The sequence below is a fragment of the Triticum aestivum genome, chromosome 5A, assembly GCF_018294505.1.
Source record: "Triticum aestivum cultivar Chinese Spring chromosome 5A, IWGSC CS RefSeq v2.1, whole genome shotgun sequence".
Lineage (NCBI taxonomy): Eukaryota > Viridiplantae > Streptophyta > Magnoliopsida > Poales > Poaceae > Triticum > Triticum aestivum.
In genome coordinates, this window is record NC_057806.1 from 513,246,994 (window position 1) to 513,254,944 (window position 7,951).

Below are 7,951 nucleotides of genomic sequence, written 5' to 3' on the forward strand. Positions count from 1 at the left end.
CTTGTTGGCCAAATCTTAGACCCTATAATACAAGCAAACTTGCGTTTCGTTCAAAAAATGTGTCTTTTTAGGATACATCCCATGCACAAAGGGGTTAAGTGTCTTGATGTCTCTACTGGTAGGGTCTATATCTCGAGAGATGTCATCTTTGATGAATCTATTTTCCCTTTCGAGTCTCTCCATCCAAATTCCGGCGCTCTCCTTCGAAAAGAAATATTGCTTCTACCAGATTTTGATCAAGGGGGTGATAACAAATGTGCTAACCAAATTGATGAAAATATTCCTGCCTCTACTCCTACTGTTATGCCTGTGCGGGCACCTGAAGAAAATTTGGTTCAAAATGATCAAAATCATGAAAATCGGGCGTTATTTCATGTGAATGAGGAAGAAGAAGCTGGCGCAGACAACGAGGAAGATCCGGTGGCACCTGCTACACCTGTGCGCCTGATCGCCTTGGATCGCTCGCGCAGATGTGCTTTGGATCACTCGCCCAATAGCAGCAGCAGATGGGCTGACCAGGCGACAGCGACATCAGCGGGCCACTCCGTTGGCGGGAGTACGCGGGCCACGCGCGTGCAGCCAAGGATAGCGACGGGCTTGACAGCAACAAAGCGCATGCAGCCAATGGGCGTTCCTGCACGCATTCACCCGACAACAGCAGGAGGATCTTCTGCGGATAGAAATATTGAGGCCCAGGATAACTTCATCTCAGGGTCCGCCACACCGATGACCACAGGATCTGCTGCGTCCACCCAGTCTGCACATGTGGAAGGATCTCCTGGATCTTCTGTGGATAGTCAGATTGTGCCGTTTTCTGTGCAACCACAACAACAACCTGCCACTACTTCAAGGGTTATGACCCGTTTGCAAAAAGGTATTAGAAATCCAAAAATAAGGAAGGATGGCACTATACCATATGGCATGTTGTGTATTTCAGGTGAACCAACAAAATTGAGTGATGCACTTGGAGATCCTAAGTGGAAAAAAGCTATGGATGAAGAATATGGCGCTCTCATGAAGAATAAAGATGGCATTTGGTGCCGGGCAAAGAGGTAAAAATATTATTGATTGCAAGTGGGTTTATAGAATTAAGAGAAAAGCAGATGGCTCTATTGATAGGTACAAGGCACGTCTAGTTGCAAAAGGATTTAAGCAACGGTATGGTATTGATTATGAGGATACTTTTAGTCCTGTTGTGAAAGCTGCTACCATAAGACTCGTGCTAGCCATTGCTGTTTCCAGGGAATGGAGCCTTAGACAGCTAGATGTTTAGAACGCGTTTTTGCATGCTGTTCTAGAAGAGGAGGTCTATATGAGGCAACCACCAGGGTATGAAAATCAACAAGCACCACACTATGTTTGCAAACTTGACAAAGCTCTTTATCGTCTGAAACAGTCTCCTAGAGCATGGTTCTCAAGGCTGAGCCTGCAATTGAAGAGTCTTGGTTTTGTTGCATCCAAGGCTGACACGTCCCTCTTCATTTATAGCAAAGCAAATACTTTCATGTTTGTGCTAATTTATGTTGATGATATCATAGTTACAAGCTCCTCACAAAATGCCACTAATGCTCTCTTGCATGATTTAAGTTCAGAATTTGCCTTGAAGGATCTTGGTGATTTACACTTCTTTCTAGGCATTGAAGTTAAGAAAGTTCAAGATGGTATAATGTTGAGTCAAGAAAAATATGCCACTGAACTTCTAACTCGTATGGGAATAAAGGATTGCAAGCCGTCACCCACACCATTGTCTTCTTCAGAACAACTTTCAGCACATGAAGGTGAACCTCTTAAGGAAGAGGAAAGCACAAAATATAGAAGCACTGTTGGAGCTCTACAATACTTGACTTTGACAAGACCAGACATATCATTTGTTGTAAACAAGGTTTGCAATACCTGCATGCACCTACTTCTACTCATTGGTCAGTTGTCAAGAGGATTGTATGATATATTAAGCACACTGTGAGTTTGCGACTTCAGTTCAGACGTTCTAGTTCTTCACTTGTTAGTGCTTTCTCTGATGCTGACTGGGCAGGATGTATCGATGACAGAAAGTTAACTAGAGGATTTGCGGTATTCTTTGGGTCGAACCTTGTTTCTTGGAGTGCTAGAAAACAAGCTACAGTATCAAGGTCAAGTACAGAGACTGAGTATAAATCATTAGCAAATGCCACTGCTGAAATCATTTGGGTGGAATCGTTGTTTGATGAATTGGGAGTTAAGCAACGTCGTGTTCCATGTTTATGGTGTGATAATTTGGGAGCCACCTACCTCTCTGCTAATCCAGTTTTTCATGGAAGGACTAAACATATTGAAATTGATTTTCATTTTGTGCGGGAAAGAGTGGCAGAGAAGAAATTGGACATAAGATTCATTCCATCCAAGGATCAAGTGGCAGATGGGTTTACTAAAGCCTTGCCGGTCAAGTTTTTTAAAGAATTTAAAAGGAATCTTAACATAGGATAGTTTAGATTAAGGGAGGGTGTTAGAGTTTGAGTAGTAGGACAACGAGCTGCCCCCCCCCAGCCCCCGCGTCGTCCGTTCGGACGACTCGGGAGGCGACTAGGGTTCCCACCTAGCGCCGCCACCCCCCGCCTCCTCCCCCCCTCGTCGCCACCCAAGGAGGCCGCCAGCAAGCCTGCGCGGTCGCCGGTGAAGGTGGCGGCGAGGCCCTGCTCGCTCCGTTCCTGGCGGAGGACGGCGGATCTGGGGCGGCGGCCCTTCATGGCGCGGCGGCAGCGCCGCCCTCCCGGCTGGCGGCGGCCGCGGGGGATCCTGGCCGGTGTTCCCGACCACGCGGGTGGTGGGACGGCGGCGGGTGGTGGCTGCGGCGTGGAGACCCCCCTCCTCGCCAGATCTGAGGTTCGGCTCCCCTTCCCTTTGGCTCCTCATCCTCGCCGGTTTCAGCAGCTTCGGCCGCCGGATAGGCGTGGATGGGTGCCCGGTGGTGTGGTTTTGGGACCATGGGAAACCATCGGTCGGCTGGTCCGGCCCGGCAGCAGCGACGCCCTCGGGCGCCGCCCTTCCTCGTTGGAGGTGCAGCCGAGGTCCCATCCCAATCCACCCCCGTTCCCCTCCCGGGTGAAAGCCCCAAATCCTTCTTGGATTGGGTGGTGACGGCGCGCTGCGCGTCGTGTCCTCCTTGGAGGTGCCGCCTGGGGAGCGTGCGTTCGGGTGAGGGGCGACAAAGGTGGAGTTTTGGGCGGCTTTGGATCTCAGGTGGCAGTGGGGAGGTCTGATTCGTCCTCGTCGCTCTGCGGCCTCTCCTGATGTCCTTGCTGCTCGTTCTTCAGTGGCTGCTCCCGGTGGCTTTCCCGCTGTCTTTCAGGTGTCCTTGGTTGCGCCGGTGTGTCAGATGAGGTGTGCTTATGTCCTAGGAGGTGTGCTCTGTGCCTGTTCCAGGACTCGAGGTCGACATCTCTCCTGCTCTAGGGAGAGCGTCTCTCATGTCCGTCGGCGGCGCCTTTCGATCCAAGGTGAGAGGGTAGGGTCCCTCTACGGCGAGAGCAAAGGAAGATGACCTGTTTCCTCCAACCTTGGACTCAGTCATGTCCACAACTCCACTCTGTTTTGGCAGGTCCTCGTCGTGTTCATGTTGGTCGCAATCCTTGGTTCTTGTTTGATGCGGTCTGCGGCGTGTACTAGCTTGGGCTTTCTCTTCTTTATGTAGTGAGCTTGTATACTGCGTTGAGTTGTAAGCTTCCTAGAGTGCTCCCTTGTATCGTTCGGCCGATGTGCTCGTTGTGGTGTTGTAATTCCTAGCCGGTTGATGGCTTTGTTAATTCAAAGCCAGGCTCATCGCGAGCCTTCGTTCTAAAAAAAAGAGTTTGAGTAGTATACATGTAATCTGAACTATCTCTCTCCCTCTCCCTGTTGTATCCTTTTCTATCTCCTTGTAATAGCAGGATTCCTAATCCTTTTCCTGTACTTCACGACAAGGTTTTGCTCCAATAAATAAACAGCCGCGGCTCCTTTATGAGGGAGTAGGAACGCTTTCGCCAATCTAATACCCCTGACGCACACCATCGTGTTTTTTCTTGGACGCAAGGGAGGCGAAGCCGACGAGGCCATAGAGCCGCGAAGCGGCGACGGGTACCTATTCGACGAACACTGGCGATTCGTGGCCAGGTTCACGGCCGGCGAGTCAGAAAACATGGTGGGCACGTGCAACGGCCTGCTCTGCTTCCTCGACTTTCACCAGGCGGACATCAGGGTGGTAGAGCCCTTCGCCGGCGAATCGCTCGTCCTACCGCCGCCGGAGACGCAGAGGCGGTGCGAGCCTACCGCCTACTGTTTTGGCTTCGACCCCAGTTCGAGGACATACAAGATCTTACACCAGGGCTGCGACTTACATAAGGGTGACGCTACGGTGAAAGATCTATACGTGTACACGATCGGAGGAGGCGGGATCGGTGTGGTCCGTTGGCACGGATCAGCATCAGCTAGCGAAGGTCGTCCGCTTCGATCTGGCGACGGAGGAGGAGATCACGTCGGAGCCCATCGAGTTGGCCGACTCGGGTGCAGCTTCGCCCGGGATGACGACGGGGTCCGACGCGCGGGTGTACGTGGTTTACTGGCGCCGCGCGGGGATGGAGGTGCTGTTCTTGGGGGAGTGCGGCCGCTGGGCGCAGCACAGCAGCGCCGTGAGGGCGCCTCGCATGCGGTTTCCGGTGTGGCCGCATCCCCTGCAACGGGGGCACCTGCTGCTGCAGGACTTTGACTGGGAGTCGCGGCGTGGCGTGTACGCTCATCCGATTACGCCGGCGAGCAATGATCTGGGCGCGGGGAAGCTGCTGCTTGACATGCCAAAGGACTGACCGGGAGCTGACGGGACACCCCGATGCGATAATGCGCGATGGCTGTTTGTACCGGTCCCGTTGGAGGAGGAGACGGCAGCCAGGGTAAGACGAGCCCCACCAGAACAGGGCCCTGCAATTGCAACGGTGTTCTGCTATGCCCCACCGGTGTCTATTTTCAAGAAAGGAAAAAACGCCCCACCGGTGTCTCCTCCTTCCTTGGCACGCTACTTTGGAGGCCTGCCGAAATTATAAAGCCACAAATCGGTGTTTACTTGTATATCAGTTTTCTTTTTGGCTGGTACTTTATCAGTTTCTGTTTGATTCTGCAACTTTTTTCTTTAAGGTCTAAATTTCGTGAGGATATATACAGTTCCCTTAATCCATTCATTCTGGGCAATTCTCTCAAGAGTTAGCCATTCGACTTATACTTAGGACATCTTCAACGCCGACCCTCAAGCCGGACGTGTTCTGCCATCCAATGCATGCCTGTATCGGTCCACTGAGCGGCCCGGACGCATTTCCCCCGGTAAAATGAAAGTAAAGTTGGAGGGAGGGGGGGGGCTTTGCTGGAGTCCGGACAGCACCCACGTAGGACTGCGACCATTGTTGAGGAAATCGGTAACTAGTAGCTCCGACCACTTTACAATCTTTGACCAAATTTGTAAAGAAAAACATATATCTAGAATACCAAAATATATATCATTAGATACAATACAAGATGTATTTTTTATATTATATATATATATATATTTGGGATTATAGTTATAAACAATTTTCTCTATACAGTTGGTCCAAGTTTGTAAAGTATAAAGTATCCTAAATATAATTAAATTTTACATTGAGGTTTCAGGCCACAGACTGAACAATAGTACCGCCTTCAGAACAAGCCGCATCATTGTCGTTGCTCCTTTACTGCGAGAGCAACTAATCAAAGGGTATCCCTCGCGGGAGCCCTACAAGTGTTAGGTCCAAAAGCACCATGCAAGGCATTGGTGTATTTTCTATATCTACATACATAACTAACCTCACTAACATATTTCTCTTAACATGCAAAATGAATAAGAAAAGACCCATCTGGCCATGCAAACACACATAAAAATTCCTATTCTATTGCGCACCATGCAAGGCATTGGTACACCTTGCAAGGCTCGGTCCTAGTCCACTGGTTGCTTCGCATTGGCCCTTGTACCCCTTGTTTTGCATGGGTTAGGCAGTTCTTTTAGTTGTAAGTGTTGCATTTACTGAGAGTCCTCAGCAAACTTCAAGTTTAGTACATCCATAATACAGATCGAGGGGATATGAAACCATGTCTTGTATAATTCATTCCTGCAACCTTCCTTGGCTAACAAGTGAGCAACGCCGTTAGTCGAGTGTCTCACCCATGAGACCCTGTGCTCCTCTATTGTAAGAAGCAAACCTTTCACCTCCTCGACGAAATAGTCCATAAACAGAGAGATCATGTTCTTTTGCCTTGAATTTGTTCACCACGACTTGAGTCGGATTCAAGAACCAGCTTTTGTACTCCCATCTCAATTGCTACAACTACCACTCTACGGCGCGCCAACAGCTCCACCAACTTGGCATCCCTTGTTCGGCGGGAGCCAATGCCGGCCTTTGTTCTTTAGTTGCTTGGCATTCCTCGAGGAAATACCAAACTCCCATAGCCACAGTCTCCGCTCGCTGATCCAGCTGTCGTCCCTCACCTCATTTCTGGCGAGCCACATCTAATAGTCATACTCCCATCCATCCTAAAATAAGTGCCTTCAATTTCTAAAATTAATACAAAGTTGAGATACTTATTTTGGGAGAGAAAATACATAGCTTGAAGCATCACCAAGTTTTTTTTGCATCTCTCGCTTTACCCAACCAGTCTAACAAGTAACAACCAGTTGCTCAGCTCGCGTTGGGTTTACACCTAACTCAACGGCTAAACTATAGGTGTATTACCTTTGTCCTGCTTTATTGGTCTCCTTAGTATTTTGTGTCAAAATTTGATTATGAATTTAATTAATAAAATATTAATGCATATCATAAAAAATTATATTTTTTATGACATGTATTAATATTTTGTTAGTTAAATTTATGATCAAATTTTAACAAAAATATGATTAGGACCAATAAATCAGGATAGAGGTAGTACTGCACATCGGCTGCAGAAGCTTCCAAACCATATGTGCATGGGGGCATCTCCAAAACATGTGTAAAACTGATCCACCCTAGTACACACTTCGCAGACCACTCCTTTATGCATCTGTGCTCGAGTTCGGCCCCAACGGCCAGCCTATTTTTCAGTGCTCTTCATGCATGAATCTGATGGTAATATGAGCAAATTATTATGAGATTTAATCCGAATAAATAGAAGATAAATCATGACTACAGTAGTAGAGATTAAACTAATCATGCGAACTAGCATAGCAGATGAACATATCACATCTAGGGCATATACTAGAAACATGAATTCTACCACGATCTCGAACAGGAAGGATAGAATCACATACGGTGCAGCGGGAGCAGCACCGCCGGCGTTGACGTTGTCGCCCATGTCGTCGAGGATGAGGTTGCCGAGGTCGGGGAAGAAGTCGTCGTTTGCGAAGCCGTTGCTGCCAGCAGTCGCGCGAGTGCGCTCCCCAAAAATTTGATCGCCCCTCTCCCGTACAGGATTACGAGAGGCGGGGTTCCGGAGGCCTGCTGTCCCTTCTTCCGATAAAGAGCTCATCTTATAGAGGTGGAACTCTCTCTCAACTTTCGGTGTGGGACTAAACTTTAGCCTTACTCACTTTAATCACATGTGTGCATGATGGGCCAAAATAATTTCAAAATTTTACTCTGCCCAGAGCATCAGCCGCCCATAGAGCAAGCTATGTTGAGTCTTGAGTGTGACTCTGCCACCGCCAATGACCCCACTCCTCCAGCCCATGCCCGATCGTACTGATAAGGCACCATTGTGCGTATAGTTCCATGCATGTAAGGAAATCTTCCTTGTCAGGCCCCCAATAACGATTTGCTTGATGTCTGACTCGGTGGAGATTTTTGCAAGTATCACTTAAATTTAAGACAAGAATTTTCGGACCGACGGAGTATATGATTGTCTTGTTCCAACCTATTCCATAAGCATTCAACATATCTTGGACGTGGGTGTGAACTGAGGCAACCCT